Raw genomic sequence first — 13,300 nt, forward strand, 5'->3', positions numbered from 1 at the left:
TTCTTATGCCAGAGATTCATTCTTCTTCATACGTCTTGTAGTTCCTTTTCCTTTCATTGAGAAGCAGCAGTGAGCCAATGGCAGTTGTGGGGAAGTCTTGTGGCTCATGGAGAGCCATCAAAATGGGGTGTTTATACAAAACAACCTAAAGAGGTTAGCAAGCCATCTGTGTGACAGACTCCACCACACAATATCTATCATTATCTGCATCTTGATGCATTCAGAGGCCATTTAAAGCTGTCCGTCGGGCCTCGCTGCGTCTATCCACAGGAACGTTTTCAAATGAGTCATAAAAGGAAGGAGCAGTCAGCGCCTGTGGGATGTAGTGCCAGCAGCTGGAGAACAGTTAGTAATGAGAGTGGATGAGGCCACATCACTGGAGGCTCCTGTCAGGAGTCTGACAGCCTGCAGCTCTCCCCACACTGGGATCGCCGGTGATCCATTCGCCTGCGACCAGCACTTGCTAGTTGAGAGAAAAAAAAAAAAAAAAAAAAAAGAATCTTTCCGACGTCCTCACTCCACTGCAAGCACCCTTTAGATCACACATGGAGGGCAGCAGCATGAGGCTCCTGACGCTGGGGTGAGCAAGTGGTGAGCAGCCTCATAGGCATGTCCTCAGGTTTGCTAAACTCTACAGGAAATGGTGTGTGCTGGTTTTCCAAGGACTGAGACATTCATGTACCACAAACCGGTGTGGAATTAATAGTGACTCATATGTTGAGAGTCTTAGCGGTAAAGAGATATGAACAATAACACCAGAGATGAACTTGGTGCTGTCTATCTTGTGCCATTTCAAGTCAAAGTCAATGTCAAAGGGAACTTCACGGTCACCTTACCATATACAAGTACACATGGAGACAACATTGGGAAGCTTCGGGGATTCTGGGAACACTGTGTACTGACCCTTAATATAGTGCAGATTGAGACAAACCAGACAGACAAGTAGCAGCAATATGATAATATAATATACCAGTGTATACATACAACGTACCATGTGCATATTTAGTATATCTAGTATATACAGAATATAATAATAGTATTAGTAGTAAAAGTAATGTGACATCAGAGGTTCTCACATTCACTATTCCAGTGGGGGCCTAGTGGGTAAGGAAGCGGACTGTAATCAAAAGTTCAAGGTGCTGCTTAAGTCCCCTTGAGCAAGGTACCGTCCCCACACACTCTTCATGACCTGATATGATAATTACACAGCAGCACAGTGTGAGGCGGTAAGAGATGTGTCAAGGTGCAGTCTGCATTACTGAAAATGGCACGAGTTTGAAAAACCACCCTAAAACACCCAAACAGCATGAAAAAATACACTTGAAATGAAAATCAAAGTAAAACAAAGGGGTGTTCAGGTCTGGCAGCGGCAAAACACACATGGCCTTAAATTCCCTGGGGTGTCCTTGGGGACAGGAAGGTTTCGCTCAGTTGGAAATATTACTCCTGTCCCAGCAGCGCCTGGGGCGGCGTGCTGTTGGAGTGGTTTGGTGAGGGGTGTGGGTTGCATGTGGTAGGATGGGGTGGGGCTCCCTGGGAGGCGACTGTTTCGGGACTTCACTCAGCAGTCTCTACCCCCTGCAAACAATAAAGGTCAGTTATTATGGTTTTACCTGCTTTTCACGTGATCCACTGTCTGTTAACATGATCTGTTTATTTTAGGAAAAAATAAGTAACACGTTTTTAAAGACCCCAAATTTCTATTTGGGTTTCTTGGGATATGAAAATATTATTACAAGTTTATTTCAGTTTATTTGGTTTATAAATATTTTTATTATTTCCATTCAACATGATTCACAAATTATTTATCTAATTATTTGAAATCTACACATGTTAACACGCTTTATGCGCATTTTATAAATGGTAGTTTTTAAATATGAATAATTTCATGACTGGTTTTTAAATTGTATTGATCATTCATGGAAATTTGAACTATAATACAATTTAAGTACAAGCATAACCCTGCTAACCAGTGGATTATCTGTGAATTGAATTGACTCTAATGAAAGTTATAAGATCCTCAGCTCACCGTCAAGTCCACCTCTTCTTTATGTCATCATCAATGGGAAATATTAAAGAAAACATGATGAGCTGTCCTGTAAACACTGGCATCCAGACTTAAATATATTTTATTGGACCAAAGCATAGCTGTCTTATAATGTGAGTAATTACTCTAGCATGTAGTTTTTTTTACTGATAATGTGTTTGTTGCTATTGTGTTCATGCACATTTTCAGAAATCATTTGCTAATATGTTAAGAATGTTTTAAATAAAAATACTGTTTAGAATCTCATACATTAATTTTTCTTTGCACAGTTTGTATTTGTATAACTTTTTTCGTGACCATATTGACTTAACGGAACATGTCATGACCACTTAAAGGGTCACTGAAAACACATGTGGGGTGCAGACTGAAGGAACTGAATGGCACGTTGTCATGACCTGAGCACACATATAAAATTGCTTCATTTACATGACTGAAGTGAACTGTTATCTTTCCTCTTTTTTTTGCGCCTCTGCATCCGTGCTGGCTGCTGCCTCTGAAGGGGCTCTGGGGCTTTGATGCTTTTTAGCTGAGGAGGAAATGAGTTTTTCCATGCTCCTGCACATTGGGACATTTATCACTGAAATTACCAGGAACTGCGAAAGGGAAGAAAAGTGCCTTGGCTAGGGATCTGTCACCACGGCCTCAACATATATGTCACTAAAGTATTTGCCCGCCACTGAAATTGGGACCTTCTGTTTAGCTGTGGGAACGTGCACAACAACAAAAAAAAAAAGCAATTATCACTGGCAATTATGGATTCTAGGTACTCTAATCCTTGTTGGTTAGTCATGACATCCTGTTTGTCCTGTCTGAATTATTTATTTATGATTAGGCGAGTCACCACATATCAGGATGTATCATCTGCTTCACTCTGATGACTCCCTGTGGACTCATATTGCACGACAAATATAGTGAAGTTGGCCACAGGCAGGATCCGACCATGGAAAACACAGAGTCCAGACACGTCACCGGCAGCTCGGGGCAGACGGCATGGAAACACATGCAAACCAGGCAGAGGAAAGGTTAGGCTCCAGGGCAGACATCCTCTGAGCCACACAGGCAGGTCCAGTGGAATACAGGGGCATCACCGGTACCATGGCCAGCTCCTCTACTCAAGAGAAGGAGTTCAGGTTGGCGCCCTCAGCTACAGAACAGTTGAGCACTGTTTATAGTTTTTGCTATTTTTGTTGATAATAAGTTATAATAGTTGTACAGTGAAATGTTTCATCTTTTCTAGAGATATACAGTACTGTATAAAAGATTTAAACAGTAGTAAAACTATTTCAAGGTTGTTGCAACAATATCTGTTAAAATGTTCAGGGTGGGACTATCTAAAAGTGTAAAAAAAAAACATAAATAACAATGATATGAATATATACACAATGTTGTCATTGTTCCATGAAAATAAGGAAATTCTGTAAAGAAATATTTAACCAATGTTTTTATTCCACAAAATTGCTTGCAGCTTAGATAAACAGTGTTTTTTTTTTATTGAATTGTATAGATTCGTTTTCACATAGAAATCTGTAGCAGTAAAACTGGGTCGAATTTGGTCAGTTTGATCTATTCTTCCCTCAGTTCAATTAAAAGCTGCATGTTTGTAGAAACAGTCAATTATGTGGAGTTATCACCTAACCTGTTATTTACCTACCTGCATGTACATCTGCATGTACATCAGAGCCACAACAGATGTTGTGATCACTTTACTAAATAATTATGACCCTCTGAAATGAAACACTGAGATTCATGTACGTCTGCAATATATCAATAAAGATATAAGGAGAGCAAGGGCATATTAATAGTGCAATAAGCATTAATAGTTTTTGTTCCGATTCTGAAACATTCCCTCCATTACAAGGTCAGAGGAGATGCATGTTGTGTTTTGCTGTGATTTATCTGGACTCACAGGAAAGTAGCTTTCTCTGGACCATGGAAAAAAAATGCAGTTATTAGCACTCTGCCCCTTCCTGGGTCACTTTTGAGGGCAGTGTGGGCATTCCAGAGGTTGCAACCAGGACTATAACAATACCCCCCAAACACACACACTCACACGACCTGAAATATACACCAAATGTCCATTCTTAATGCTTGAAAAGCTCATCCCCACTATATTTATGTCTTTTGGGGAATTTCTGCAGTCGACAGAAATCCAACAGGGTTGGATAGAAGAATTTTTTTGCGATCTAGCACAGAACTGGACATTAGGGCTGCAACTCTCAAATATTTTTGTAATCGAGTATTCTGTCTATTTTTTTCAGTGATTAATCGAGTAATCGGATAACTCATACTTTTGCGTTTTTAAACAACTCCATCAATAGTGTGTTATGCAACATGAAAATCCTCTTAAAATGAGCAAGCAATTGGCTGTTATTCCTCACAAAAAAAAATCAAACTCAATACTTTTAATTGATCAAAGCTTAAAACCTTTGGGTTACTGGCTCCAGAACTAAACCCATTTAATCAATCTTTCTGTGAAACATTCATGATGCACATCACAAAAAATGAAACATAGGTTTTATTTTCATTTAAAAAAGGAAAAAGGGGTGCTATAGCCCATCTGAGAATAAAGAGAAAAAAAGTATAAAGGTACAAAAGAGTAAATATAAATAAATAATTAAAGTATTACTAATAATCCAACTTAAACAATACAGTTCAGTTTCCAGTTGTATCCAGATGGAAGTAGATTGTGTGTGTTGGTGCGTGTGTGTGTGGCGTGGGAGGGAGGGATGAATTACATGAGTGAGATCTCATGCCTTATCATGCCTTGTCACTATCGACTCATAACTCAAATAATTACAAATAATGTACGTTCTAAAAAGCGGTCATGTTAGTTAGCAATCATAAAAATTCGATACCTTGTAGAAGCTCCGAGTCGCTTGGAGAAGTGCAGTTTACGTGAGGATGATTTCGGTTAAGGTGCTGTAGTTTTGACGAAGTACTATTATGGTAAGCCAGGTACGTTTTACAGTGTATACCCCGTACTACGTTGTGCACCTTATGCAGCTTAAAATAGTCCTTCAATTCAGACATTTTATGCCTTCTTATGACAATTATGACAATAAATCGCTCCTCCTTAAATCTTTGAAATGCGCGTCTGTTAACAGTCCGTGTAGAACAGTGATTCCGGTGATGCGTAGCTCCGCGGGAGCGTCAGGATAATAGATGGACTTTGGTGATGAATTAAACGAAGCCTTTGATTCGATTACAAAAAATATTCGAGGAAAATTCTTTGCCTCGAATATTTTTTGTAATCGAATCATTCGAGTTAGTCGAATAATCGTTTCAGGCCTACTGGACATCTTGCACGGAGTATCTGGACACTGTAAGGAATTGAATAGAGCATGCCTGGAATTATTGTGTTGTGTGTGTTTTGAGACAATGCATGTAAGGGATTAAATATTGTAAATGTTCCTAATATAAGGCCAAAATGGCTTTGTGGTTAACAAAAACTAAGCACAGTGACTTTATGGTTCAGGGAAAATATCCAGTACGGCTTGTTGTTAGAATGCCTCCAGAAGGTAAAAGAGGGTATACCATTTTATGCCGCACCCCACTGTCAGGTTCTCTTCAGTTGAATTGTGACAGTTTTGGGTGAGCAGCACCTCGACAAAGTGGCCCTGCCAGAACAAGCACACTGGGTAATGGTTCGTAACTTGGGCTTATCTTGGCAATCATCTCAACAAAAGCTATAATTATCCGTAAAATAACACCCCCTTCCCTCCCTCCAATTTTTGCATGTTAGACAAATAATGAAACGGTTCCAAATAAACTTTGCTGTTTACTCCGGGCTACTGGCCTTCCAGTGCTTCCAGAGGCTTCCAGTGCTTCTAAATTCACTTTATGATGAAGATCCTTATTAAAAAAATCAACACAATTAATTACACATCAAGTTTTGTTCTTTCTGAATATGACATGTGGTATTCAATGAAAAGATCCGCATGTTTCTGTTTTCATTCTGTGTGACTCAGCAAAGTCCATCTCATGAGGTTTGCTTTATATAGTACTAGACATTTTTTTGGCTTTTTTTTCGGGCAGCTTACCTCCTCCTCCCACGCTGGCTGGCTGTCCTCCAGAAGGGCCGAGGAAGCCTGCCACTTGCCTGCAGCTCTCAGCCAGGCATGGGCAGCTGGGATCTGGGGGAGCGCCCTGCAGTTCTGAAGCATTTTAGCAGCTCACCTCCCTCCTTCTGGCCTGTTCCGCCCCCATCTTCTGCGCCAGCTCCAGAACAATACAGAGGAGCCCTGTGCTGTAACACCCACACACTTTCCCTTCCTACACACAAACACGCACACAATACGTACAGTCAGAGGCCAGTGGTGGAAAAGTGCAGCAGATGCCTCTCAGATGCTCATCTTGGCTTTGTGTGGCCCTTAACACAGAGAGGGACTTACAAACAGTGATTATTTTTAATTGTTATTTTACTGGCTGGCCTGTCTCTTCTTCTGCATCGAGGGAGCACTGCCGAGAGTAGCAGCTCTCTGAAAATTAGCAGCAATAACAACTCGCCTTAACGCCTATAGAATCTGCAACATCTGGCAACCCATCGAGATACAGTGTTACCTTAACTTATACAATGTTTGCTCAGCTGTTTCTTCTTTCCTTTTTGGCAACTTTGTAGAGTCGCAGGTTTTAGAGCACCTGCTCTTGAGCTCCACCCAGTTATATACATACACACACACACACACATAAAAAAAAAAGTTTCATCCAGGTTAGTTTCAGGTTGAACCTTGTGAAAATGAGTAAAAAAGCAATTCCATCCTAAATTCCCATGAAAGAAGCGATTCACTGCTTGAGTTGGCATGAAATGTTTGCACAGCCGAAAAAGAGCTAGTATTAACAGAGCTAGTATTAGTGACACAGTGACTCATGCTACTCGGCGCAATCACCTTAAAATATCTCCTTTATAAAATTAATGTTTGTGTGGAAATAAAACTGGTGTGATAAATAGTGCTGCCATGTATCTTTAAAGATGCAGCTGCAGGTCTCAGGTGTTGGCCTGTACAGGATTAAAAGGATGTAGAATTTCCGGCTCTGTTGTAATAATCATTCAAACATCTTGGTCCATTCCAATCAAACCAGCAAATGGGCGGCAGGACCATCAGCAAAATGACAATAGGTGTCGTAGTAAGGGGGACTAAAGGGAAAAGCAACTGGGCCCAGAAAGCTTAAAAGAAAACTGTTTACTTTTGCGACACCTCTGAAAATGGTTCAGATACATTGCTCTTTTATATGGCATTCAGAGAAAACAACTATACTTTTAACACTTTAATGTTAAAACTAAGACTGATGCATGAGAGTTATTGTTAACAAGAATTTAGCCAGGAAAAGCTAAATGTCACGACAAAAGGCAGATTCGGCGTTGTGAAATGATATCTCGGCAATACGAGGGAGCCCCAATGCAGGAGCTTGCAAAGGAGGTGGTGAGTATCACCCTTTTATTTTACGTACGTGAGTCGGTTTACAAAACTGCAACATCCGCTGGCATTGCCGTTCGAAAAGGGAGGGGAACAACAAAAGGAGACTTTGGATCTGGAAGGAAAAAAGATCAGGCTTACTGAGTTTAGGAGTTGAACTCTATGACTGAGCAGAGGGCTCATGTCAGCGCTGATTAAGTAAGCAGGGAATCGCCTGTCACTGCCTTCCCCTTTCTCATCACGTACAGGCCCTAATATGACAAAATGTTTAAAAGCATAGATCAGATTATATCAACTCACATGAAGGACCTATTTCTTATTTCCTTTGACATTTTGGTAGCTGTAGCCTCCGTTGTGACGTTACTCGTTGCCCAGTCATTGATTTTGGAGGTGTTGGTCTACAGTTACCCATGATGTATACAATGGCATAAAGAATTCCAGTTTTTTTGGGATCTGTAGCTTTCAACAAAACGTTCCTGTTGACCTTTTGGCTTAAGACCTGGGTTATTACTGCACTTTTGAACTGTCATACATACCCTAGAGCAAACCTGTCGCTCACATTAGGAGTCTACCCCAGAGTTCACCCTTTCTTCAGACACAGAGAATTGAATACAATTGAAAAATACATCAATGTCATCAATGGCTCAGAATGAAGGTCCAGCTGGACACTTGACATCCTTGATGGTGAAAAACCATGACAACTGAACAATTTTTAAAGCCCTGCTGGCTTTGGGGAGGTCACTGCCCTGTCATGAACCCCCATGAAAGCCACAAAGTAAACAGTCTTGATGGAGGGACTCTGAGACTTGGACTGTGTTCTGGTAAATAATTGCATTCATTGTTCTGCCACTGTTGGTTATGGTCACAAGCTGTTTGGTAGGCCCCTGTCTGTCTGGAACACCCCATGAGGCCAGTGTCAACGTCTCACCCCCAAGGGTATTGACTTGTGCCAGGGGTGAGATGCCAGCTCCCTGACCTTGATGCCCAGAGTCTGACGTGCCCAGGCCAGGGGCAAATCATCTATGAGGCTGCTCTGCTGACGGGGTGTGTTGAGTCAATGCCATTTCGCTGTTAAATAAAACTAGTTCAAAGAGCAAATTCCAGCCCAAGCCGGCGGCACTTGTGGTGTCAAAGCGCTGCATTGTTTTATTTTATTGCCCAGTTTTATCGGCAATATCTACAGTGCAATCTGATTGGAAGGAACATGCAGTGATCCTCTGAATGGTCCGCAGTTTTGGCAGCTGATTCAGGCCATGCAGGTAACCTGTGCACTTTATCCAACAGGAACAACTCCTCACTCATATTTCAAGATGCATATCTGCAAATGCATTTCCCAAAAAATACCCACCTTTTTTCACATGCATTTTATTAAGTTCTTAAAAAAGTAGTTACAGGGATAATCAAGCTGGATATAGCCAGGCTACCACCACCCCAATTTTAAACACTCCTGAGACCACAAGCTAGACCTTTCCCTTGTCTGTGTTGTTCTATCATTCTTTCATGTTTCATGAGTGCACAAGATCTTGTATAGTTATTTCTAAGAATGTTGCCAAAAATATGAACCAAAAGTGAAACAGGAGCCGGGACTCTTCATCATTACCCTATAACCATAAAGCCATAAAGCTTCACAAAGGAACCTCGGCTTAAGTGAATAGATATGAGCATATATGAGGGAATGAAGACACATGTGCTACTGATAAAGCAGAGCAAATGTCCAAAAACACAAACAGGAAGCATGCTTAAAGAAAGGTGAGCGCAGCAAAAGAATACATCTTTATTGACTAGGCTTTGATCTCCCTGACTTGGTCTTGGACAGTAAACTTGAAGCTCCTGGACCACTATAGGTGGTCTTATCCCCATCGTTGCTATCAGGCACAAAAATGTTCTAGTGTAGAGTGAGGGAATATGCTCTACAACCTTTCTCACCATGCTCTTTTTTTTTTTTTTTGTAAATGCTTTGATACTCGTGAGGCTCAGTAACATAGAAAGCCTCTTGGCCAGATGCTGAAATATGAAATGTAACTTGAGAGCAGTGAGAGGAAGAAAAAAAAAAAAAACAGGAAGTCTTCAGATGGGATTCTCTCTCTACCTCTCTCGCTCTCTTTCCAACTGTAATCTAGTCCAGAAGCTCCTTTGCATTACTGCACTTTGCCAAACAAGCGTGGGAATTGACCCGGCCCATGCAGCCCACCCTCATCTGCAGCCTGTAATGATGGAACCTCAATGACATCATGTGCGTTTGAGAGCAGGGCCTGCTAACTGCGCTCCATGCCTATTACTTATTGTTTCGCCAAATACCAGTGGCCAGGCGGAACACACACCGGGACCTTCAATGGAAGTCAGATGCTCTGGGTTTTCTTTCTTCTTCTGAGTGCAAGTGTCTGCTAGCTCTTAAAAGAGTGAGAGGGAGAAGCAGAGGGGCCTCAGTGAGGGCTGGGCCCAACTGTAAATGTAGAAATGCAGCGCAACATGATCGCTGCATCCCCGGGCCATCACGTTTTGATCTGCACATACTTCAGCATGCCTGTCAAAGTCCTAGAACAGCGAGTCTAATGCACGTTTGGAGATTTTTTTTTCTGTGTGTGTCCTGCATGCCCTGTTTTTTTATACGAGTGCATATATACATATGTATGTATGTGTGTAGATAGATAGATAGATAGATAGATAGATAGATAGATAGATAGATAGATAGATAGATAGATAGATAGATAGATAGATAGATAGATAGATAGATAGATAGATAGATAGATAGATAGATAGATAGATAGATAGATAGATAGATAGATTGTTCTCAGCTCTTGAATAATGGGAAAGCAATCTTGTACCCAACTTCCCTTGTTGTAATCATGAGCTCACTGCTGCATGTTATGAACCAGAGAAATTTTGCAGGAAGACAATAATGCATGCAACAGCTGTGCATTATTTAGCTGTGTTAACATGGGATATTGTTAGACTGTTTTTTTTTTATACTGTAATTCGCCAAGTGGTTTGGTGTAGTATGCTGGTGGTGTTGATTGTGTACTTACAACAATAGCCATTACTCTGCAGCAATCTGCAAATTTAAATTGGAAAAGATAATGGCAGCACAAAACCACCTGTGTATTCACTACAGCACTGGTGACTGAGGCAGTAGCTACTAGGCTACTGTGTCTTTGAGGAGCTGTATGTAAAACAACATACACTTGAATGATTCTAGACATGTTAGTTTTTGGATTTTTAAAGGTTTTTTTGATGTTCAGTAGCTCTGTAATCTCTGTGTTACCACGAATCCTATACTTAGCTCACAAGAGTATGTGCGAAATTCACTGTATTCCAGATTGGTCGGTGTCCTCCTTGGGAATCTCATGGTTGGTTAGGCTTTGAAAAGAGGATTTCATTTTTTTTATTTAACACGCATAAATACCACACATACTGGTTGAGGAATTTCCTGATGTAAATCTTAATTACAATAATTCAGAGCTTTAGGCGCTTACTGTCTCCCATTTTGGCTCATCCTATGGTAGTGCTATGGTCTCCATAGCCCGCATTGCTGATGTTTCTCGTGGCGGATGCATTTAAAGCATTCCAAATTACAGGTCTGTTGGAATCAAGATGAAAAAAATACATGCACATTACTTTCACAGATATAGCAACATGTGGGAACATTTAAAAGCATTAAAAAGACTCAAATATTTGCCATTTAAAATACACTACAGTACAAATGTTTGCATTTCTGGAAATGTTCCTTGTGGTACTGATGCTCTGGTCCCAGTGAGATTGACAGAAATGTATGACATTTTTTTAAATAAATCTTATAAATGATTAATTGGGAATGACAACTGTGGTCAAGATATCCATGCAGATGACAGTTTTAGAAAGACATATAAGACTGAGATCAATTTCATCGGATATGTAAATAGCTTATGGTGTAGAATGTGATGAGAAGTATGCAGGAAGTGTCTCATTTAAACTGAGAAAAAGTTGAACATGCACCAATGACATTATTTATTTATCTATGTATTTATTTTTCTTATTATTAGTTCATGTTAATTATGTTCATTCTTTTTTAGCATGTTAATGCTACACAAGGCTGTTCCTACTCCCCAAATGCAGTATGTTGCATGCTATTTTATCACAATCACAAAATGTAGTATTAAAATAGTGCCAACTGCTTCAGCAGTAGTTCCCAGCCTGATTATAATGTACCATTAACCAAAAAAAACCGAACTCTTAGTCCATGGAGCAGAATTTCACTCTGATTCTAAAGGCATCAGCATGTTTCCTCTCTTCTCTTCTAATACATGGCAAATAGAATAGCACCACAGCTACTATAATAGCAATCTGCCAAGGTGCATGACCCCCTGGCTTTTAAATGGAATGTGAGATGATTGGTTCATAGCCTGTTCTGCCCAAAATGTACCCGAGACTGATTTACAGAATGAGAAAAACCCTTTTGAACCGCAGTGACCACACTTCCACTCCAGGTCATTATGTTATAGAGGCCTTAAGAGTTCAATTGTTTGAAGAAAAGAACAGTTCTGTGTTTCAGAAAGATTTGGGGAGTGAAAGTTCAGTCCATGAACTACATGAAAATTGTGGTTACTTATTTCTCTCTTATGTTAAATTAATTATGAATTATTCCCTCATACATGTTAAAATGAAGTGGTGGTCTTGCGGGTAAAGAAGCGAACTCGTAACTGAAGGGTTGCAGGTTCAAATCCCAAACCATCGAGGTGCCACTAAGGGCAATGTATGTCCTGTGTATCACAATGACAAAAACAATCACTTTCACTTTCACTTTAAATATCATTTATCACTGCTGTAACCTAAACACAAAGAGACCATTCCCTTCAGTAAACTGCACTTGCTGCCATACATCAGAGTGGAGCTATGCAGTAGAATCGTGATATGGGTTTTGCTGTGCTCCAAAATACGTTCTCTATTATCCAGCAATGTCCCCCACCTTCTCCTCCCACACACATAACCCCATCCATTGCTATTTACCAGTTAAATTAAAGTCAGATTATTATCAGCCAGCTCAGAATGGCCTTTTTTGTGAATCAGCTTCCCTGTTAGAGCTGCCCTGCTGGGAGGCCTTCAGAAGCCAGTATTTATTTTCCTTGGTAGTTACGAATTGACTGGATCCTTTGGAAGCACAGCGGATTGGGATAGATGGCAGTCATATGTGACCACGGTGAAGGAGCACGCCTGACACGGCCTCCATTTGCTACCATTTATCGCATGGCCTCTGTGAAGGAGGCACACTTGGGGTATGCTGCCAGAACAAATAACGTCCATGTGAGCACCCCCGCCTTCTCCGATGAAGAGTTAAGTGCGGTTACTTGTGTTGACGACAGAGACAAACATAGTGATCGAGTTTCCTCTCTGGGTCAGGATAGCGATGCTTTGAACTCCAGTCATCTGCCCTCATCATTATTACACATTTAAATCAGCCTCTGTCTGCAAAAGTGCACAATGCATTACAGATGCCTCCCAAACAGGAAGTAAAACAGGATTGGGTTGCTGTATGTTGATGTGTTCATTCCAGTGTTGCGCAAATATCTTCATACTGATCAACATACAATACATGCATGCATTTCCTTCAGTTTATTCAATAATATCTGTTAATTAATCTGGGTTGTGGAATGCTGCTGCAATTGATCAGTCAATGGATCAAACTGGTCCCCACTCACTTTTCACTCCCAATGTAACAAATTGTAGACCACAGTCGCACCATACATATTATTCAATCATACTGCCGGTACAAGGATGGCAGCGTGGGACCTTGGTTTGTTTTTTCTTTTTTTTTTGCGGGGGAGAACTTTGTCCTCTCTGAGGCGTGCCAGCCTGTCAGCTGAAA

At 40.7% G+C, this 13,300-nt stretch overlaps 1 protein-coding gene across 1 annotated transcript in view; it reads left to right on the top strand.

Moving 5' to 3' along the window:
- The window catches only part of ccnd2a (cyclin D2, a), a 137,545-nt gene that overhangs the window by 43,825 nt on the left and 80,420 nt on the right, over positions 1–13,300 (top strand). The gene's annotated exons all lie outside the window — the stretch shown is intronic.

Source organism: Denticeps clupeoides, chromosome 17, assembly GCF_900700375.1.
Source record: "Denticeps clupeoides chromosome 17, fDenClu1.1, whole genome shotgun sequence".
Lineage (NCBI taxonomy): Eukaryota > Metazoa > Chordata > Actinopteri > Clupeiformes > Denticipitidae > Denticeps > Denticeps clupeoides.